This window comes from Giraffa tippelskirchi, chromosome 5 (genome assembly GCF_054371585.1).
Source record: "Giraffa tippelskirchi isolate mGirTip1 chromosome 5, T2T-mGirTip1v1.2.pri, whole genome shotgun sequence".
Classification (NCBI taxonomy): Eukaryota; Metazoa; Chordata; class Mammalia; order Artiodactyla; family Giraffidae; genus Giraffa; species Giraffa tippelskirchi.
This window is the reverse complement of record NC_137279.1, coordinates 20,092,391-20,116,469: the sequence shown is the minus strand read 5'-3', so window position 1 is coordinate 20,116,469 and position 24,079 is coordinate 20,092,391. Positions and strand designations below refer to the sequence as shown.

The 24,079-nt window shown below is 39.9% G+C and overlaps 1 protein-coding gene across 3 annotated transcripts in view; it reads left to right on the top strand.

The window, feature by feature from the left end:
- LOC145504693 (uncharacterized) overlaps positions 1–24,079 on the top strand; it is a 171,812-nt gene that overhangs the window by 129,441 nt on the left and 18,292 nt on the right. The gene's annotated exons all lie outside the window — the stretch shown is intronic.

Sequence of the window (24,079 nt, the reverse complement as noted above, 5' to 3'; positions counted from 1 at the left end):
TCCCCCAACCTCCTTCCCCACCCCTCACATTGTTCAAGGCTCAACTGCATTTGAAATTACCACAGTATAACAGTTCTTCTAAGGAATCAATGCAGACTAGTTCTTCATTCCAAGAAATGATGGAGGATCAGTCAGTTTCAAAGCCCCTTGACTCAAGTTTTTTTCTTTTTTATCCTACTAATCATGAAATTTCTTTTTTAAAAAAATTATTTATCTGATTGATTTTTGGCTGTGCTGGGTCTTCATTGCTGCTGGGGCTTTTCTCTAGCTGCAGCGAGCGGGGGCTACTCTCTAGTTGTGGTGCACGGGCATTGTGGTGGCTTCTCTTGTTGCAGAGCACAAGCTTAGAGTGCTCGGGGTTCAGTAGTTGCAGCTCGCATGCTCTAGAGCACAGGCTCAGTAGTTGTGGGCTTAGTTGTTCTCCTGCATGTGAGATACAGTCCAGGAATTGAACCTGTGTCTCCTGCTTTGGCAGGTGGATTCTTTAACCACTGAGCTCCTAGGGAAGCCCGACTCAGGTTTTAAGTTTTTAGTTTTACTGGGGGTGGGGGGCTGTGTATGAAGGATGAAAAATAGCAACCTCTTTTTGGTTATAATCTTTTCTTGACATCCTTCCTCCTGACACACACCTCACTATCATTCCACCAGAGATTTGAAGAATGGAGTCTTTGAACCCTAAAATTCATGATAGAATAGTTTTGCTTTCCCCATTTCGCATGGGGAAAGGCAGGAGTTCAAATTCAAATGTGAATTCGCATTTTCTGACCGTATTCTTGGTCATCCACCTTCAGTTGAGTACTAGGCTGCTGCGGCAACAGGGAACTTAGAAACTGCCTGGTTGGAAAGGATTGCACGTGCTTCTTCTGTTCTCAGATCCTTCTCCCTCCGTAGCGAAGAGCCCACGCTTGCCAGAGATGAGGTATAAAAAGCACAGAATCAAGAATTACAGTTCATGGAAGTTCTGTGGGATAGACTGGACAGGGAAGATGCGCCTACATTAATGGTCCACTCTGGGCAATCTTCTGCTTTAGTGATCGCAAAATGCTTTGCGATCTGCAGATAAATATGCAGGCTCTGCGAAGTGGAACATACAAATGGCTCCTGGTAAAATCCTTAAGGATCAAAGCTATTTTCTCTCTGCCCTTCGAACTGTCTAGTTTACTTTTTAAATTTCAACGCTTTCATACAAGTTGTGGTGATGATACGAGTGTGAATATACCATGCCCCTTCTGAAAAGATCCTGACTTAGAAAAGTCTTCACCCCAACTCTGACTCTCCTCTGAGGCTTGGGAGGAAAAGAAAGAATGAAAGGGATGCTCACTCATACAAGCCTTTGAAAATATATTGGGCACTCAGTTAAAAATGCTTTATTTAATTTGACACCTAAGTCAATAACTGAAGACATAGTAATGAAAGTTCAGTTCAGTTCAGTTCAGTCGCTCAGTCGTGTCCGACTCTTTGCGACCCCATGAATTGCAGCACGCCAGGCCTCTCTGTCCATCACCAACTCCCGGAGTCTGCCCAAACCCATGACCATCGAGTCGGTGATGCCATCCAACCATCTCATTCTCTGTTGTCCCCTTCTCCTCCCGCCCCCAATCCTACCCAGCATTAGGGTCTTTTCCAATGAGTCAACCCTTCGCATGAGGTAGCCAAAGTATTGGAGTTTCAGCTTCAACATCAGACCTTCCAGTGAACACCCAGGATTGATCTCTTTTAGGATGGATTGATTGGATCTCCTTGCAGTCCAAGGGACTCTCAAGAGTCTTCTCCAAAACCAGAGTTCAAAAGCATCAATTCTTCGGCGCTCAGCTTTCTTCACCGTCCAACTCTCACATCCATACATCACCACTGGAAAAACCATAGCCTTGACTAGATGGACTTTTGTTGGCAAAGTAATGTCTCTGCTTTTAAATATGCTATCTAGGTTGGCCATACCCTTCCTTCCAAGGAGTAAGCGTCTTTTAATTTCATGGCTGCAATCACCATCAGCAGTGATTTTGGAGCCCAAAAAAATAAAGTCTGACACTGTTTCCACTGTTTCCCCATCTATTTCCCATGAAGTGATGGGACCAGATGCCATCATCTTAGTTTTCTGAACGTTGAGCTTTAAGCCAACTTTATCACTCTCCTCTTTCACCTTCATCAAGAGGCTCTTTAGTTCTTCTTCACTTTCTGCCATAAGGGTGGTATCATCCGCATATCTGAGGTTATTGATATTTCTCCCGGCAAACCTGATTCCAGCTTGTGTTTCTTCCAGCCCAGCATTTCTCATGATGTACTCTGCATAGAAGTTAAATAAGCAGGGTGACAATATACAGCCTTGACATACTCCTTTTCCTATTTGGAACCAGTCTGTTGTTCCATGTGCAGTTCTAACTGTTGCTTCCTGACCTGCATACAGGTTTCTCAAGAGACAGGTCAGATGGTCTGGTATTCCCATCTCTTTCAGAATTTTCCACAGTTTATTGTGATCCATAGAGTCAAAGGCTTTGGCATAGTCAATAAAGCAGAAATAGATGTTTTTCTGGAACTCTCTTGCTTTTTCGATGATCCAGCGGATATTGGCAATTTGATCTCTGGTTCCTCTGCCTTTTCTAAAACCAGCTTGAACATCTGGAAGTTCACGGTTCACGTATTACTGAAGCCTGGCTTGGAGAATTTTGAGCATTACTTGACTAGCATGTGAGATGAGTGCAATTGTGCGGTAGTTTGAGCATTCTTTGGCATTGCCTTTCTTTGGGATTGGAACAAAGACTGACCTCTTCCAGTCCCGGGGCCACTGCTGAGTTTTCCAGATTCGCTGGCATATCAAGTGCAGCACTTTCACAGCATCACCTTTGAGGATTTGAAATAGCTCAACTGGAATTCCATCACCTCCACTAGCTTTGTTCATAGTGATGCTTTCTAAGGCCCACTTGACTTCACATTCCAGGATGTCTGGCTCTAGGTGAGTGATCACACCATCGTGATTATCTGGGTCGTGAAGATCTTTTTTGTACAGTTCTTCTGTGTATTTTTGCCACCTCTTCTTAATATCTTCTGCTTCTGTCAGGTCCATACCATTTCTGTCCTTTATCGAGCCCATCTTTGCATGAAATGTTCCTTTGGTATCTCTAATTTTCTTGAAGAGATCTCTAGTCTTTCCCAATCTGTTGTTTTCCTCTATTTCTTTGCACTGATTGTTGAGGAAGGCTTTCTTATCTCTCCTTGCTATTCTTTGGAACTCTGCGTTCAGATGGGAATATCTTTCCTTTTCTCTTTTGCTTTTAGCTTCTCTTCTCTTCCAAGCTATCTGTAAGGCCTCCTCAGACAGTCATTTTGCTTTTTTGCATTTCTTTTCCATGGGGATTTTCTTGATCCCTGTCTCCTGTACAATGTCACGAACCTCTGTCCATAGTTCATCAGGCACTCTGTCTATCAGGTCTAGACCCTTAAATCTATTTGTCACTTCCACTGTATACTCATAAGGGATTTGATCTAGGTCATACCTGAATGGTCTAGTGGTTTTCCCTACTTTCTTCAATTTAAGTCTGAATTTGGCAATAAGCAGTTCATGATCCGAGCCACAGTCTGCTCCCGGTCTTGTTTTTGCTGACTGTATAGAGCTTCTCCATCTTTGGCTGCAAAGAATATAATCAATCTGATTTCGGTGTTGACCATCTGGTGATGTCCACGTGTAGAGTCTTCTCTTGTGTTGTTGGAAGAGGGTGTTTGCTATTACCAGTGCGTTCTCATGGCAAAACTCTATTAGCCTTTGCCCTGCTTCATTCTGTACTCCAAGGCCAAACTTGCCTGTTACGCCAGGTGTTTCTTGACTTCCTACTTTTGCATTCCAGTCCCCTATAATGAAAAGGACAACTTTTTTGGGTGTTAGTTCTAAAAGGTCTTGTAGGTCTTCATAGAATCATTCAACTTCAGCTTCTTCGGCACTACTGGTTGGGGCATAGACTTGGATTACCGTGATATTGAATGGTTTGCCTTGGAAACGAACAGAGATCATTCTATCATTTTTGAGATTGCATCCAAGTACTGCATTTCGGACTCTTTTGTTGACCATGATGGCTACTCCATTTCTTCTAAGGGATTCTTGCCCACAGTAGTAGATATAATGGTCATCTGAGTTAAATTCACCCATTCCAGTCCATCTTAGTTCGCTGATTCCTAGAATGTCGACGTTCACTCTTGCCATCTCCTGTTTGACCACTTCCAATTTGCCTTGATTCATGGACCTAACATTCCAGGTTCCTATGCAATATTGCTCTTTACAGCATCGGACTTTGCATCTGTCACCAGTCACATCCACAGTTGGGTATCGTTTTTGCTTTGGCTCCATCCCATCATTCTTTCTGGAGTTATTTCTCCACTGATCTCCATTAGTATATTGGGCACCTACTGACCTGGGGAGTTCATCTTTCAGTGTCCTATATTTTTGCCTTTTCATACTGTTCATGGGGTTCTCAAGGCAAGAATACTGAAGTGGTTTGCCATGCCCTTCTCCAGTGGACCACAATCTGTCAGACCTCTCCACCATGACCCATCCGTCTTGGATGGCCCCACACGGCATGGCTTAGTTTCATTGAGATAGACAAGGCTGTGGTCCGTGTGATCAGATTAGCTAGTTTTCCCTGTCAGCCACCACCCCTGGCCCCTGGGCCCCGGCCCGGCCTAGGCCCTGTAGGCCGCCGCTCCTGGCCCCTGGCCCCCGGCCCGGCCTAGGCTCTCTGAAAGAGATTTTGTAAAAGGTAGAAATGATGAGTGCCAAGTCCTATCATTTACAAATTTTCTCCCTTGCATGCTAACGTGGATTCAGATGAAGAAGCAATGAACAGATCCAGGACATCTTCTTTGTACTAAGTGTTTTTACACATTTTATCTCATTTAACTTACAGCCATATCTACACATATCTGTGTAGATTAGGAAATTGTGACTCTTTTCTTGAGGCAAACAATTTGGCTCTCAACTAAGAAATTTTCTCTCTCTCCTTCACTCCCGTTTTTTTCTTTTATGAATTATAGAAACAAGCCATTCTTACTTTATCTTAATGTTATGCTTATAAGACTCAGATACGTTTTTCAGGATTGTTAACAAGGAGAAAAAGTATGTTTGTGTTATAAGGTTAATTGTATCAAACACTGAGCCAATATTTTTAATAACTATATTTTAGTAACTATACATTTTAGTTAAAATGTCACTACTATATTTAGTTTAATTGTATGTTTTGATTCTGAATCGTAATAAACAATGCTGGGTTTGAGCTAAAACTGTCACAGAAGTGGGTAGGCAAGTTGCAAAGAATGTCAGGATAAGTACTATTCAGTGGGAATCAAGTTTTTAGAAGAATGGAATAATCAGCTTGCCCCTCACTCCCAACAAGCTCAAGGCACATTTTCCAACTCTCATTTCGATAAGAAGTGTCAATGGACACAGTGGTTATATGCAGATTATTTCAGAACATAACCTTGATTGATGTTAGTAGTGTATTATTAACAATTTTCATTCTAAGCAAAACAATTTAGCAAAAAAAATGTAGATAAAGATAATTTTTAAAATATTACCCTAAATAATACATAGGTCACTGCTATATAACTTATATTCAATAATATAACCCACTCAAAAACTTATGTACACTCCCCTTTGTGTAGAGACTATTTATTATTACAGTTCCCACTCCAGTGAACATAATAAATAACTGTGGATTTATTAGAAGTTATTAATCAGTACCCCTGGAGGTACAGATAAATAGCTAAGTTTCAGGATAAGATAGAGGATTCTGTGTATATGAGCTATAAGAAATAGGAATTTATTAGGGTGCAAAATCTGGAGCACAAATATCTGAATTTCAAGAATCTGTTCTAACACTTAATAACTGTATGACCTTGAGGAAATTCATTTTCAATTGTAACACAAGGAGAAAAATATTACTTGCCTTCCAGCAGTGCTGTGATGTTTTGGGAATAAGTGATAAGGAAAAACATTTTTGAAAGCTAAAACACCATAGATAAGTTATAATAATAAATACTCTTAGCAAGTTTCAGACTTTTGTTTCCATTAAAATTTTTATCTAAAAATAAGTTGCCAAATATTCATTTAAGAAATCAGAAAAGTAAATATAAGGAAAAAAAAATATCCATAGTCCCACCATCCTTCTTCACCTTCAAGTCTTGCTCAAATATCACTTTTTCGGTGAAGCTTTTCAGGACATTGGGTTTAAAATTGTTGCACAACTATCTCTACACGCATGAACACTACGTACTCACTGACTAAAGCATTTTGGATCATGTGACCCACTATTTAATTTATTTGTGTATTGCCTATATCCCTCAGGAATTTGAGCTACATAAAGTTAAGGACTTTTTTCACTTTGTTCACTGTTGTATCCCATTGTTATCTCTAGTCTCTGTTCCTGTCAGTATTCAATAAATATTTGTTTAAAAAAAATCAACAGATCCAAACACAAGTACTATAAACAGTTAGATGTGTTTCTGGCAGTGTTTTTAAATTTTAAATGCAGTGAGTGTTGTTATTTTTAACGTACAGCATATAAGTAACATTTATTGAATGCCAGATACTGTGCTAAGGATTTTACCTACTATTTTTTCTTGTTTTTTTTTTTTTTTTTTTTACCTACTGTTTTTAAATTTACTATGTCAACAACCCTGAGTGATATTATCCCTGATTTAGAAGTGAGAGAACCAAAGGCTCAAAGTATTAGGCAATATTGGTCATCGTCAAGCTTCCAGTAAATTAAAACTGGATACAAATCAGTGTGTGACTTTCACAATATCACTGTGCTCTGGAGTTGTACTCTTGCTGTGTTTTTATTTGTATCCATCTTTTTCTATTTCCTTTTATGTCCTAAGTATTTCCTCACATTATCACATTTCATTTCCTGTTTCAATGGCCGAAGCTAACTGCATATATGAGGCTCATACTGGAGACAGCAGTAAAATGTGGTGGCTGAAGGTCATCAATATCTATCCCTTAAGTGTTCAGTTCTGAGCTTTACCTAAAAAATCATATTTAATCTAATCTCTGTTTTTGCCCTGGAGCCCCTCCCTACTCCTGTCTACTTACTCACATCTGTATTAGCTGGGATTCCTGGACTCAACCTATCTGCTCAAGCGTTTTGCTTTTTAGGGGGTGATTTATAAGAGAACACTGGATTGACTCAGATTTGAAGCTGAACAGCTAAGCCTTGGAAAGCTGTCAGTTGGACCCTGGCCATCAGGGCTCCCTCCCCATCTTCTGCCTCTCAGCGCCTTGCTCTCAGACCAGCTTCCTCCGTGGGAGTACAAGACATAGCTGCCTTGGATGGACATCCTTACAGCTCTTTGACCAAAGAAAAAAGCAATATCTTTCTCCAACTCAAGTTTGAAAGATATTGGTAACAAGGCACTGGTTGAACTGGTTGGGACCCTGTGCCTATCCAGGGATGGACCGATGCGCCCAGGGGAGTGGAGAACAGAAACTGACTCAGCTTGGGCTATGTGCTCTTTCTCTGAAGCACTTCACAGTTAGTAGCCCTCGTATGATTTTAAGGATCATTTCCCCGCAAAAATATCTGTTCTGAACAAAATATTGAAAGTTCTACTCTAGAACCAGATCAAACACCACCATCCTCCCTAACCATTTCAGGCCTCATTCACTCTTTGTGAAGAAAAATTCATGGAACACCTATCACGTGGTAGGCACTGCTAGGTTCATTTGATCAGTCAACAAAGTTTATTCTCAAGTACCATATATTAATGCATATATATGAAAAAATTGGTGTAGATGATCTTATTTACAAAGCAGAAGTAGAGACACAAATGTAGAGAACAAATGTATGGATACCAAGGGGGAAAGGGAGGGAAAGGATGGACTGGAAGATTGGGATTGGCATATATACACCACTGATACTATGTATAAAGTAGGTAACAAATGAGAACCTACTGTATAGCACAGGAAAGTCTACTCAGTGCTCGGCGGTGACCTAAATGGGAAGGAAATCCAAAAAAGAGGGGATATTTGTGTATGTTTAGCTGATTCACTTTGCTGTACAGTAGAAACTAACACAACATTATGAAGCATCTATACTCCAATAAAAACAAACAAATAAACCAAAAAAATCCACAAAGTTGATTCAGAGCCTTCTATGCCAGGCATCTTGCTAAGTTGCTGGGGACTCAACAGTGAGAAAGAGAGGTAGGTCTCTACCCTCTAGAACTTACACGCTATGGGCCCGACAGTCAATAAACAAGTAGATAAATGACACAATCATAGATTGTGAGAAGTCATAAACAGGGTGCCATAATAAGAGTGTAACCAGGGTAGCTATAGGGAAGGGGTCTGCAGAGTTGATAATAGAACAACTACCCAGCTCACAGAGGCTGAGCCCATGAAGGTCTGCTAAATTGAAAGAGAAACTAGAAAAAGGAATGTCTAGCTTAGGGTAAAAATAAAGGAAATTTTCTGAATGTTAAGAACTGCTGGTTAAAGGAGGTCCTACTCCCTTAGGAGTTTTGGAAAAAACACATCATTTAGCAGTCATTAAGAAAAAATGTGTGACCCTAGGAACTGTAAAGTTCACAAGGCTTCAATACACATTTCAAAACAAGCCCAAGAAATAACAATCAAATGTGTCATTGCTATACAACTCATTCAAAAACAAATCCACAACAAAAGGAGAAAAAAAAAAAGCTGTTTCAGAGTTCACTTACCTAAGCACCAAAGAATGAAAAGGCTCCTCTGAAAATCCACATGGCATGTTTATTTCTTTAAAATGACTTCACCTCTCCACCCCATACATTTGTTTGTTTATATGCCTAACAAATATGTAAAGAGAATTAAGATTTGTATTTCGAGATTGCTCTCAATACAATATCAGACCACAGTGTCATGAACTTGTCCTCTCTACACACACATAAACATGCTCTCATGCATAAAAGCAACATCATATGGAAAAGGTATGAGTTTATAGTCAGAAAGAGCTATGTCCCAATTCTAAGTGGTTCTGCCACTTATTAGCTGTGTGACTTTGAACATCTTATTTAACCTTTCCAGACCTTATTTTTCATTTGTAAAATGGAGATAACAATAATAACTTCATTGAGGTGTTCTGAAATTTTTCTTAAATGAGATCTATGGTGCTAAGCAGTATGTGAATCAGAATAGGCATTCAATAGATGGTATTTATTTTTTTTAAGGTTCAGTTTCTGATTAGGCCTGGACAAGACACAATATCATTTGGACTACTCTTGTATTCTATGAAAAAATTAATTTAGTGTATTTTCTTTGTTTGCTAGTGATTCAGATCACATCAGAAATATTAGATGACAGCTACTGCTGCTGCTGCTAAGTCGCTTCAGTCGTGTCCAACTCCGTGCGACCCCATAGATGGCAGCCCACCAGGCTCCTCCGTCCCTGGGATTCTCCAGGCAAGAACACTGGAGTGGGTTGCCATTTCCTTCTCCAGTGCATGAAAGGGAAAAGTGGAAGTGAAGTCACTCAGTCGTGTCTGACTCTTCGTGACCCCATGGACTGTAGCCTACCAGGCTCTTTCATCCATGGGATTTTCCAGGCAAGAGTACTGGAGTGGGGTGCCATTGCCTTCTCCAATGCGTGCACGCATGCTTAGTCGCCTCAGTCGTGTCCGACTCTGTGCAACCCTATGCTACTATTTCATTAATATGTCAGGAATAATTGGAACAGATCCAGCTATGAAATAGGTTAAGAACATTAGCAATGCTTTTTTTTTTTTGGTTCCTTCTGCTATTCACTAGAATACACAAGGGATTAGTTTAATTATTCACGTGTGAATGGGAGACCCAAAAAACATTCAGTCAAAGCAGCCTTTACAGGTCAGAGGAACCTTGGCCATCCGTATGAAAACTCTTGCCTCCCTGTTCTGCTCATTCTTGAATTCAAAGTCTGGCCCAAGGTGCTCTCATTACTCACTCCATCTGCTATCGTTGCTCTGGTTTTAAGGAAAGGGAGTTCATAGTTCTTTTGTTACTTCAGCAAACAACACTTACTCTGGAATGTCTTAAGTTCTTATCATCCTTTTATAAATACCTCCAAATCTCCCTTAAATCACGCTACCTCGGACATGGAAACCTTACAGTTAGCTAGTCCAGGTCCATTAAAGTAGAAATCCTGCTTGAAGCGATGAGACAATCAATTCTTTAAGACACGGTCAAGTCCTTATGGGTAACTCTAATCTTAAGAAAGGTTTTCATTCAACAGTTCACAGAGGTTATCTCTTAAGAGTAGAAATAGAGGAAGGTGAGTGCAGAGAAGGGAAGAGAAAGAAAGAGGGAGATTTTTACATTTCATTCCGTTAAATTTGGTCAAAATCAGTTCTAGAATTATATGAATAAATCTAATGCTGCCTCCAAACGACACTTTCAAACCTTCAAAGGCAACTATTTGCTCGCTCTTTGTCTTCTCTTTTTCAAGCTAAGGACTCCTAGTCCTTTAAATGTTCCTCATGTGATAAAATGTGTGCATTTGTTGGTTATTCCTGCATCATTTATTTCCTCTTCCCTTTTTCCACCAGCCCTGATTTCCAAGTGGGACTCCCTGTGGTACTGGATAAGCTGATCCCCTCCCTGCTCCAAGGGTAGAGTTCACGGCCAGGGCTAACACTCCTTTCTCCTGGCCACAGTGATAGCCACAGGGGTGGGCACCTGACTTAAGCCAGTCAAGTTAGAGTAAATTTCAAGACATTAATGCATTGGTTCTAAGGTATGAGATGGGGGTAAGGATTCTTGGGACCTTGGGAATATTGACATCTGTCTTAGACCATGAAGGGAAGGGCCTATTCCCAAAATGTTATAGGTGCCAATACCCAAAAAGGAGATAGAGAGAAAAATCTGAGTCCTGGTTGCATCAGGTGAACCTACAGCAAAGCCTTGCCTTAGAACAATTTTACTTCACAATTTTGTGGTTTCAGTTGCATGTGTCAAATTCTTCCTTTTGCTTAGCTCAGTTTGATTCTAGTATTTTGTTCCTTACAACTAAATATATCCTGACTGATACATGTGATATGGTGTTGTTAAGGTTGCCTTCCCTTGGACAAGCTCCAGATTGTCAATGACCCTCTTCCAAGAGTCCCAGAAGAAAAACCTATTATTCTAGATGGAGCCTGACTAGTACAAGTCAGAGAGGGCCTCTCATGAGACTGGAGTAGAATGTAGTATTGTTAATAACTCAATCTGAAACTGGCATTGGAATTTTGAGCATCCCAATTCCAATTAGTCTCACCAGTAAACTACCTATTTTCCCAAATAATTTACCCAAGTGTAACCTAAACCCTAAACACCAGGCCCTTGTAGGAAAAAAGAGAAAAGTATATTTCAGAATATACTTTCTACCTCTTCCTTCCCTACAGAAAGGCCCAATCCCTGCTGATTCTACTTTAGCTTTCAAAATAAAATCACCAACTCCCTTCTTCAATTTTGTCACATATAGGTTAAAAAAAAATCTGCAGGTTTTCAAGTATAATCACTATACCTGAATACTTTGCTAAGCAAAGTGACTACAGTGTTCTGCAACCGTGTGGAATGATTGCTCCCTAATTACAATGAGCTCCAGGGGGTTTCATCTAGGAAAGAAGTCAGGTGACTGGCCCCAAGAGGCCTCTGGGGGGATGTTTCCCTGGTAACGACACAAAGGTCCGGGTTTGGACCTCAGCTGGGAAAGTTCACAAACTAGATTTTCCGAGTGTATCCCCAGAGGTGCAGACTCAATGATACACTCACACAGGGTGGACGTATAAATCATAATACTAATGCATTCATTTTTAATTGGAGATGAGCTTTTGCGGCAGGAAACAGATGACCTTAATCGAGTTCAGAATAACACACCCTCTTTCCTGGGGACACATACCTGAAAAGTTGGATTAGTTATCAAGACACTTTCTGGGTGAGGATGGAATTAAGAGAAGTTGATTGTGTTGAGGACTTTTCCACTACTCAGGTCATGGTTGACCCTGATCAAGTATATCCTTACATGGTTACATGGGGGAAACATATCTATCTAGGGGCCAGAAAGACTATTATGTGGATCCACATTGCCAAATTGTTCTTTGCGAAATAACAACAGTTAATGTTTATACATGGTGCTTACCCTGTGGTCCATAGCTATTCCAGACTTCTTATCTATTAACTAATTTAATCTTTATAACGAACCTTTAAGATTTTTGTTATCAGCTTCTTTTTACAGATGGCAACCCTGAGTCACAATAGGGTGAATAATTTGCTAAAATTTTCATTGTTAACTAGGTGGTAAATCTAGATCCCCAGGTTGCCTGGCTCCAGAGTCCATGCTTTAAATTGTTATGCTACAATACCCAACTCCCCCACCCTTTTTTTTTTTGGCTCTGCTGGGTCTTCATTGTGATGCAAGGGGGCTTCTGTAGTTGTAGCACACAGGCTCAGTAGTTGTGGCCTGAGGGTTTAGTTACCCCGTGGCATGTGGGATATTAGTTCCCTGACCAGGGATTGAACCAGCGTCACCTGCACTTAACCACTGGACCACCAAAGCAGTCCCTACACTGCCTCTTGAATATTGTGTTCTTTTATGCTACACACACATCTATGTTGCTACACCCTACATGCTACATGGGTTACTTCATATCCTATTTGACACCATTCTCTATAAATCTGATTCCTTATAATACTGTGTCTCTGAAATATTTTTCTTAAAAAGTATATATGTATGTGTTAGTGCTAGTTCCTCAGTCATGTCCAACTATTTGCAACCCCTTGGACTGTAGCCCACCACCGGCTCTTCTGTCCATGAAATTCTCCAGGCAAGAACACTGGAGTGGGTTGCCATTCCCTTCTCCAGGGGATCTTCCCGATTCAGGGATCGAACCCAGGTCTCTTGTATTGCAGGCAGAGTCTTTACCATCTGAGCCACTAGGGAAGCCCAATATATATATGTATATATATAAGCATATGTATATAGAGAAATTTTGAAGAAAAATAGTATATACCATATATGTGGTGTGTGTATATAAAATCCTTACTGCTGCCTCCATATATGCCAACAAATATGAGCAAAACCATGCTCGTATGGGCGGTTGGCCAGGAGGACAGGAACTTTGTTATATTGAACTAGACAGCATGATGATAGCTGTTAAAATAGCAGTCTGCCTATACTTAATCCTTCTCCAAAAAAGGAAATATTTAGTTTCATGGAGGTATTTAATAGTTACAGCAAGAAACACTAGAAAGGAATGAGGGATGTGTATTGGCCTCATGCTAGAAAGTGATGCTACAGTCAGAGACAGCCCCTCCTGAATAAGGCTTGAGGCAGCACCCTCCGTCCCTCTGCACAAAAGGCCCCGGTCAGGGCTGGATTTTACTAAGCTAGTCACATCCTTGTTTCACAGGGATTATTTAAAAGCAGCTACGATTTTAAGAAAGATTCCCTTGTTACTTTCTTTTTTAAAAATCTAGTATTTTTTAAAAATAGATTAAAAATTCATATGATTCCAAAACCCAAATGTACAAAAGTTTATATAGTTGAAAAGAAAGAATGTCTCTCCTATGCCTAACCCCCTGAAATTTGGTTCCCCGCTTGGGAGGCAATTATTGGTTCTTTATCTTTCCAGAGGTATTCTATTATCATTTTCTTTTACTGTCACATTTTTCCCCGTGGGGACGTTATTGGAAACTTTTTATCTTGTTTTTGCCACGGTTTCCTTTCTTTCTTTCCTGTCTCTTTTTACAGATGGCAAGGTTGACCTTCCCTGGGGACCTTCTTCGAAATGTCAACTTCTTGTTGATGGGTATTGGTTTTACCCTGTTTCCAACTCCAGTTTCTGCTCTGGTTAGGAGTCAGTTTGTGTGTGACAGCTGGTGGTCCCAGGCATCTTCCGATGAATGATGGATGGGACCAGGAGGAACAACCCTTCCCTAATATTATTAATTGCCAGATTTTTGCAAGCTCAAAATTCTAAGAACTGACAGTTGCCTCCAACTGTTACCAGCTGTTAATTTGGCTGAACTGGTGGGGATCCGATTCCCCTTCAGCAAACACTCTGGGACAACAGCTGGCTTACTATATATCTTCCTTTACACACTCTGTGACACTCAATTCTGAATTATTTAAGCCTAAAAATAGTATCCTAAACCTATTCCAGAGTGCCCACATCTACTATTGACCCTGCAAGAGTAACTTACCTTGGTCCTGGGTTCCCCATTCATACTATAAGGGAACTAGGTGCATTGATCTGCCTGCTTCTAGCCCTAAAAATCTTCAAACATAAGAATAGGATCAGTTGGTAAATGGTTAATGTCGCAGCAGTCTTTCCCTCTTTCCCTCAAAGCATCTAACACTTGAGGGAGTGAAGAATCTGGTTGTGATCTTGAAGCAACATCCAGTGTGTACTTGAGCAATTTGAGAGCAAATGCTAAGGGGTTTCTGTTCTTAGCTTCCATGGCCCTGCAGGGTTTAAGAACTGCTTTGTTTCACAGCTGCAAAAAAATTCTCTCCTAATCCCATATACTAGCAAGTAATTTTTCTTTCTCATTTTAAGTTATTATGACAACAAGGGATTTCCCTGGCAGTCCAGTGGTCCATTGCAGGGGGCTTGGTTTCGATCCCTGGTCAGGAAACTAAGATCCCACATGCCACAGGGTGTGGCCAAAAAATTTTAAAAATAAATGAAATAAATTTTTAAAAAGTTATTATGAAAACAAGCATTAATTTTTTAAGTATAGAAAAGCAGTAGAAAAAAAGCAGTTCCCGCTTTTAATCTCACCTGAGCTTGTCCAGGTAATCTATGCTGCTGCTGCTGCTGCTAAGTCACTTCAGTCGTGTCCAACTCTGTGCGACCCCATAGACAGCAGCCCACCAGGCTCCCCCGTCCCTGGGATTCTTCAGGCAAGAACACTGGAGTGGGTTGCCATTTCCTACTCCAATGCATGAAAGTGAAAAGTGAAAGTGAAGTCGCTCAGTCATGTCCAACTATTAGTGACCCCATGGACTACAGCCTTCCAGGCTCCTCTGTCCATGGGATTTTCCAAGCAAGAGTACTGGAGTGGGGTGCCATTGCCTTCTCCGCAGGTAATCTATAATTCTCACGCAATTTGAAAGTTTAGTTTGAGTCATCAGAATGACAGTTTTGAGGTATGCTTCATGAATTAAATTTTTCTATTTTTATTTATTTATTTGGCCACACCAGGTCATAGTTGCAACATGTAGGATCCAGTTCCCTGACCAGGGATCAAAACCCCACTCCTTGCATTGGGAGCATTGAGTCTTAGCCACTAGACCACTAGGGAAGTCCCATGCTTGGTGAATTAGATGCTTCTGTCAGAGAAGGGTAAGCCTGGTGACAAGGTTTTATGAGTGGAGGTACATTGGGTGCCATATTTCCGTGTTCTGAAGCGGAATTTCATCGGGCACTCTAGGGTGTCAGTTTCTTAGGACCCAGCTACAAAATCAAGGGGCTTTCCTGGCAGCTTGGTGGTACAGAATCCACCTGCCAATGCAGGAGACTTGGGTTTGATCCCTGGGTCAGGAAGATCCCCTGGAGAAGAAAATGACAACCCACTCCAGTATTCTTGTCTGGGAAAATCCCATGGACAGAGGAGCCTGGTGGGCTATGGTCCATGGGGTTGCTACAAAGAGTCAGGCGTGACTTACCGACTAAACAACATGAATCAAATTCTCAAGAGACTGATTTCTACCCAGACTGACAATACATCAATGTGCACGGGAAAACGTACTTTCACTCAGGTCTGCTGTGTACACATCACCTCCCCCATATGAGGTACCTGAGGAAAATTTTTTTCTGTCAGAAGATTTGATAAGCATGGAGTTAGTACAAGATAAGGTATCCAGGCCCTGATAGATATGCTAAGATAAAAAATTCCTCCTCTACGAAAGAGATTCCTAGTATGCACGTGTCTCATCTTTGGCTAACTCGCTCATTGAGCAAACATTCCTCAAGCCCCCCAGCAGATATCCTGAAGCTATTACTGGTTAAGTTTCGTGGTGCCTCACTTGCAAGGGTCGTCCCTCTTATGACCATGGGAGGTGCCTTCATAATAAGTTCATACATTCCTATGTTTTTGTAAAATTTGCAAAAGTAGGCAATTTAAATGTAACCAGTTAAAACTTCCATCTCCCGGCCCTCCTACTTCTCCTCAGTCACAATTCCTCTGGAGTAGGGTAACTTTGGAGTGGTCATGAGTACTTTGGGGGTCTGATAAAGGAGTTGAGTTGGGGATGCATTTTGGTTGGGTTTAGTGGCTTGCAATCACTTCTGTAAATAGTTAAGTCATTGCTGGTTTTCCAGTGTCAGAATAGCTATAGGAATGCTTCTACTACTCACTGAGCCAGCCCGCCCAGCAATAAGACTTGAAAGTGCTGGCCCAGAAGTCACATTACACTGTGAACATGTCCTATTGCATCAAAAGTACATAGAGTGTGGAAGGAAAAGATGATTTGAAACATACAGGCAGAAGGTAATCTATGATGCTGAAGGTTTCCTGGCTGCCCCTCTCTTGGTTCAATGTGCCCTATCCCTGTTCCTCTAACACACCTAACACATCCTCTTCAAGGGACTTGAGATTTTTACAAACCCCAGCAAGAGCCTTAGACTTCATGCTGCCTGGTAAATTTTGTCTAGAAAAAATCCCCAGGATAAGCAAACATGAAGGGGCCTGGGAATCCGCTCAAAGCAGGGAGAGATGAAACATACTGAGCATACAAATTAATATGAATTGAATATAGTGGCAATGGAGAAGTGAGAGTATTAAGGGGATGGGAATGAATGGGAAAGGTGTGTGTAGGGGTGCTGGGAAGGGAGGACTTGGCAGACACTGACAAATTCTTGCTCTCCATTTCCTGAGAAGTTGAACAGATTGTCCCCTTTCCAAGGCCTTCTTTTTGCAGCGTTCACCACGACTGCTTAGTTCAGACTTTATTAGGTACCATGGCATTCCAGTTATGCCTCCCTGACATCATTCAGATTAAACGTGAGGGTTTTTGAATATTTGCAGAAATCTTTACTAAATATTGAGTAGATTGAAAAGAATAGTAAACTATAGATATATGTCAACTACTCAATCTTCAAGTGTAAGAAAACAAATTAACCTGTGAACCTCTCCCTACCCAATCTCCTCCCTTTCCTCCTCAGAGCTAAGGACTATAATTTGTAAATAGCATTTGTTTGCTTTCCTTTATAGTTTTATCACATGGATTCATTATTTATTGTTCAGTTGCCATGTTGTCTCCGACTCTTTCCAACCCTATGGACTGCAACAAGTCAGGCCTCCCTCTACTTTATTTCTCAGATTTTGCTCAAACTCATGTCCATTGAATCAGTGATGCCATCCAAACATCTCACCCTCTGTCACCCTCTTCTCTTCCTGCCCTCAATCTTTCCCAGCATCAAGGTCTTTTTCAATGATCTTCTCATCAGGCAGCCAAAGTTTTGGAACTCCAGCATCAGTCCTTCCAATGAATATTCAGGGTTGATTTCCTTTAGCATTGATTGGTTTGATCTCCTTGCTGTCCAAGGGACTCTCAAGAGTCTTCTCCAGCACCACAGTTCAAAAGCATCAATTCTTCAGCACTAAGCCTTTTTTATGGTCCAACTCTCACATCCATACATGACTACTGGAAAAACCATAGCTTTGCCTAATCAGACTTTCATTGGCAAAGTGATGTCTCTGGCTTTTTAATACGCTGTCTAGGTTTACCATAGTTTTTCTTCCAAGGAGCAACTGTCTTTTAATTTCATGACTGCAGTCACTGTCTGCAGTGATTTTGGAACCCGAGAAAACAAAATCTGTCGCTGCTTCCACTTTTCCCCTTTTATTTACCATGAAGTGACAGGATTGGATGCCATGATCTTAGTTATTTGAATGTTAGGTCTTAAGCCAGTTTTTTCACTCTCCTCTGAACCTCATCAAGAGGCTCATTAGTTCCTCTTCACTTTCTGCCATTAGAGTGGTATCATCTTCATATCTGAGGTTGTTAATATTTCTCCTGGCAATTTTGATTCCAGCTTGTGATTCATCCAGCCTGGCATTTCACATGATGTGCTCTGCATGTAAGTTAAATAAGCAGGGTAACAATTAACAGCCTTAACATACTCCTTTCCCAATTTGCAACCAGTCAGTTGTTCCATGTCTGGTTCTAACTGTCGCTTCCTGACCTGCATATAGGTTTCTCAGGAGGCAGGTAAGGCAGGTAAGATAGTATTCCCATCTCTTTGAGAATTTTCCACAGTTTGTTGTGACCCACACAATCAAAAGCTTTAGCATAGTCAATGAAGCAGATGTTTTCCTGGAATTCTCTTGCTTTTTCTATGATCCAACAGATGTTGGCAATTCGATCTCTGGTTCCTCTGCCTTTTCTAAATCCAGCAGGTACATCTGGAAATTCTCGGTTCACATACTGTTGAAGCGTAGCTTGAAAGATTTTAAACATTAGATTCTTTGGCATTGCCCTAATTTGGGATTGGAATGCAAACTGGCCTTTTCCAGTCCTGTGGCCACTGCTGAACTTTTCAAATATGCTGGCATATTGAGTGCAGCACTTTAAGAGCATGATCTTTCATTAACTAATTAATCATTAACTTTTTCGTAGATTCTTGGCCATATTTATCAGTTAGCTTGTTTCTTTCCAACCTTTATACTTTAATATCCTTCTTATTCTGATCAGGATCTCCTATACGATGTTAAGGAGAACCAATGATAGAAGCACCCCGATCTTGTCCCTATCCTAAAGAGAATGCTTTCAGTATGTCACCATTGGATATGATGACTGCTGTAGGGTTTTTGTTAGTGTTCTATGTCAGGCATTCATTAGTGTGTAACAGATGATCCCAATGGTTTAAAATGACAAACTTTTTATTATTTTTCATGATTCTGTGGGTTGACTGTAGGGCAGATGGCACTAGTAGTAAAGAACCCACTTGCCAGTGCAGGAGACATAAGAGATGCAGATTGGATCCCTGGGTTGGGAAGATGCCCCGCGAGGAGGACATGGCAACCCACTCCATATTCCTGCCTGGAGAATCCCATGGACAGAAGAACCTGGAGGGCTGCGGTCCATAGGGTGGCACAGAGTCAGACACGACTGAAGCGACTTAACGTGCACACGGGGCTCCATTGGGACGGCTTCTCTTTCTGATCTAGGTCGTATCAGCAGGTACGGCTGCAATCTGGATGCGATCTAAGATGGCCTCACTACAGCTGAGATGGCTGGAAACCTGGGGCTTTTCGCCCGTCCTTGTCTTTCCAGGGCTTCTCTCTCTGGCTGGCCTTTTCAGCGGAAGAGCATGACTTTCTGGATAGCTTAACTTGTCAAAGTATAACACTTATTGACACTTTCAGTAACACAAGAATCTTTGAATATTGTATTTCTAATCACTCCTGGACTTATATGCTATTGTAGAAGTGTTTTTAGTCTAAATTTAAAAATTGTTTTTTAATTATAGGAAAGTTACTTTACAATGTTGTGTTGGTTTCTGCTGTACACCAGTTCTAGTGAGGTGATGAACCTAGAGCCTGTCTATATTGATTTTTAACCTAACAAAGTATTGTTATTGTTTTATGTAGTTTAGATTTATGTTTACTCACAAATTTAACCCCTTTTTTGCTGTTAATCTCTTCTTGCATCTCAGACTTTCCTCTGGGGATTATGCTACTTCTTCTTGAAGTATATTCTTTAGAATTTCCTTCAATAAATTAGCTGACTCTCAATTCTTGAAAGAAAGTTTTTGCTAGTTATACAATTTTAGATTGTTTTTCTTTTCTCTCTCTCAGTCCATTGAAGATATTATTTTACCACTTTCTGACTTCCACTTCTACTGTTAAAATTAACTTCCATTCCTTTGAAGATAATATATTATTACTCATCTTCTTTTAAGATCTTCTATTTTACTTTTCTGTATTTTAGTCACATTATATGTCTAAGTATGATTTTTAAAAATTATTTATCCTGCTTAGGAGTCTTAAAAACTCATACCAAGATATAACCAAGATTGAAATTGGAGACATAGTTGGGGATCTGATTGTGAAAGATTTTGAAAGTGGTACTAAGAAGTTGAGTTTATTCTTCAAACCTGGTAGCTATGCACAGTATATAAAAATTTTGGAAAATATGTGTTCCCTTGCATATATTTAATAATTTTCATCATAAGTTCATATAAGTTCATTTCTTACTAATTAGAGAATATAATAAATATTTTATAAAGTAAAATAAGGTGAGGATTGACTAAAATTGGAATATGGTTTATGGAATGCTTGAATGTATCAATTTGATATATATTTGGATATGATTATATACTGTTTATGTGCTTAATGAATAAAGCATGCTAATTTAAAAATAAATCACATTCAATTTTTACACATCAGTTTTATTATTTTATTAAATGTGTCTTAAAATTTTTATACTTTAAAATATCATAGTTTCATTTAAAAGAATAAGAATTACTTACTTATGCTGCTTCAGTTGCTCTGAATTTAAGCCATCCTAATATGACATCAACACTTCCTAACTTGAAGCTTCACCCTTGACAGAAATATGTGTAGGACACAAAAAGGCAGGAACGCTTTCATTAATCATTAAGGAGGGTTCCCTGAAACCCATTGTCATTCTAGGTAGTTTAATCAGTCACACAAGAGGTCTAAACAAATTCTCAATAAACAAATTCTCAATGTCACAGTGGCTTTAGAGGATCTCTCTCTCTCTCTCACATACACAAATGCAAACAGATCTGGATGTCCCACATTTACTTTTGGAAAAGGATTCAGGCAGACAGGTTTTGCCCACAAATAGATATCTGCTTCAAGGGGAGAGGAAGTCCAGACCTTTTGCTTGGGCCAAGAAAGATGGGCAGAAGAGAAACCAGTCATAATTCTACTATACTTTATTTGGAAGTAGGTTCAAATGACCTAATGGGCAGATCTTTCTCTCTTCTTTGCTTGGAACAGTAAACAGGTAACTGGTACAAGTTTGAAGTGAGACTTTTCATAACATATAATATCTTCAATTACTGCAATACTATGAAATTTGTCTTTTTGAAATTTTACTTGAGAATAGTAAATTAGAGTTATTTTAGTTATTTCTACCTTTTTCTCTGAAAAGAGAGAAATATGAGACATGTGTAACTTTAGACCTACAGAGAAGAATTTGACCAAGGGTATGGTGGCTCAGATGGTAAAGTGTCTACCTACAATGCAGGAGACCTGGGTTCAATTCCTGGGTCAGGAAGATCTCCTGGAGAAGGAAATGGCAACCCACTCCAGTATTCTTGCTTGGAAAAACCCATGGACAGATAGGTTACAGTCCATGGGGTTGCAAAGAGTCGGACACGACTGAGCGACTTCACTTTCACTTTCATCTTAGAACAAGGTCTAATACATACTTTATGGTTAAGTGTTAATTGTCCTCAGTACAGATTTTATGCTTGATTATGTACTAACCATTAAGTAGTTAGAGGAGGTATTGAACAGGGATTAAGGGCACAAGTACAAAGCTAAACTGCCTGGATTCAAATCCCCTAAATAGCTCTGTGAACTTGAGTAATTTTCAAAACTTCTCCAGGCCTCAGCTTCCTCAACAATAATATCAGGTTAAAATGTTATCTATCTCGGATGATTGTTTTGAGAATTAAATGAATGCCCCTGTTTCCTCAGTTGTAAAATGATCTTTTGCTCACAGGACAGTTATAGGGATAAAATGAGTTGTATGTGTAATGTTTAGCACAGGGACCTGCCTTATGGTATGATTTCAATAACGTGTTCCATTTAGCAAGTAAGGAAATACATCTGCCTTAACAATACAAAATTAAATGCTTATTTTACTTTCACACACCATATTACAACTGGGATTTTGACGATTTAACACACAAATTGAATATGCTGAAAAAGAAACAGACAAGACATTGACTTTAAAGAGGAAAGTCCCTAGACATCTTTGTATTCCATTGTACGAATTACATATTAAATATAATGGGAAAGGATAGCAAAGATACACAAAGATAAACGATTCTCTAATTTTTAAGTAAAGCTATCTCAATTTTAGTTCTTAGTTCAACTCTTATAGAAATGTAATGGCAAAACAAGTTCTCCATTTTATCTTATATCAGTTCTCTGGTTTAGCTCTAACTTGTTGAGAGTAAGCATGTTATGGCAAGACACTAAATCTCCTATAAAATCTAATGTGTTTGTTTTTATTGTGTAATCATGATTTTTTAAATTGCATATTCTAGATTCTAAATGACACTACACCAGGTTAATGTAGCATTAAAATATCCAGATTAAAAAATAAAGGAATCTGACAGTTATCTATATTTCTCATAAAACACCAAAGGAATTGAAAATTTAGAAACATTTCTATGATTGAATTTTTCACTTTTTATTTAGACTTTTTTCTTCTATTTTTATTGGCCATGCCACAAGGCCTATGGAATCTTAGTTCCTTGACCAGAGATTGGACCAAGGCCCTTAGCAATGAAAGCACAGAATCCTGACCACTGGACCACCAGGGAGTTCCCTATTTAGACATTTACCACAATCAAGAAGGCATATATTATACAAACAAAGCATTGAAAGCTAGTTCTGGTTTTTTAATTTATCCAACGTAAGCTATTTTTTCTCTTTAATTTCCCTAATTTTCATGCTAGAGATAACTTGAACATTATAGTTAACAGCTATAGTTTTCGACTGCTCAGAGCCACTCATTATTTGGAGAACTGTCCCTTTGTACTTTATTAGAGCTTGAGGTGGGAGGAGCTGTCATCTGCCACTCACTCTTCCTATCATGCTGACAAGTAAATAAATTAGCCCTGGATACAGGTATATGTAAGGCTGAGTTCCTTTTCTGTTCACCTGAAACTATCACAACATTGTTAATCATCTATACCCCAATACATAATAAAAAGTTTGAAAACAAACAAAAAAATAAGAAATGACAGAGGTCACATAACACCTAGGTTTAGGATCAGTCTGTTAACAGTCATAAATATGTTATGAACACTAATAACCCACTGGAATCTGACAAGAAGTAGGCCAATTTTTTGAAATTATTGAAATTATATGAAATAAAATAAATTAGCCCTGGCTAATCAAAATGGTCCAACTTCCCAGGTAAAGTGATTGGTTCAGGAGTAGACACACAACCCAAGAGGAACCAGTCATAGTCCTTCCCTGGGACTTTTCAGCCAGAGCTGGAGGGGAAACCTGCTGTCATTTCTAGACCTGTGGGCTGAAAGGATGTGCATCTGGAGTGCTACCTTCTCATCAGCAGAAGTAGATGAATTCAACAAACCAGTTCAAGAAGCTCTGGGAGATGGAAGGATGGGGCTTGATTATACAGCTTGGCCCCTAGATTTAACTCTTGTCTGACATCATGTCCTCATACCCCCACATATGTGGGTGTGTTTTAAAGATAACTTGAGTTGAATTTATAGCACTTACAACTGGAGGAGTCCTGGTAAGTACAGACATTTTTCTAATTTATTCATAGAGGCAACCATTCACCATGAAAGTGAATATATTACAACGAAGTACATTAAAAATGTGGTCTACGTGTTAGTTGAACCCAGCTAGTATAACACATGGTTGAGAGCATAGTCTCTGGAGTCACCTTACATGCCTGCAAAACTAAGCATCGCCTAGGGCTGAGAAGGGCTACCCTCCCAGAGGGCACACGGGCTCTCCAGTTGCCTTAGGGATGGCCTCACACACCTGGAACCAGCACTGATTGCCATTTATCATTGCAAGACACTATCATCTTTCTTTGAAGTGTGTTACTAGAAATGTCAACCATTCTTTGTTTCGTCATCTGTACAATTCTACGAAGAGAAAGGTGGGATGGGAGAACCAAGAAAAACAGGAGCCAGTGTTTTTGTCTGTGGATGAGTGGAAGGTTTCTACAGGTTGTGTCTGTGAAGCCACTATTTCATGCATTTTCATTATCTATTTGGGCCCTGCAAAGCATTTGCTTTCACCACCCTGGTTCAGTGGCCAGCTATGGTAGAAAATTCTCTCTAACACTCTTAGAATTTTTTCACATGTATGTTATGCTGCCTGAAATGTGGAGATTCATTTGTGTTAGGTT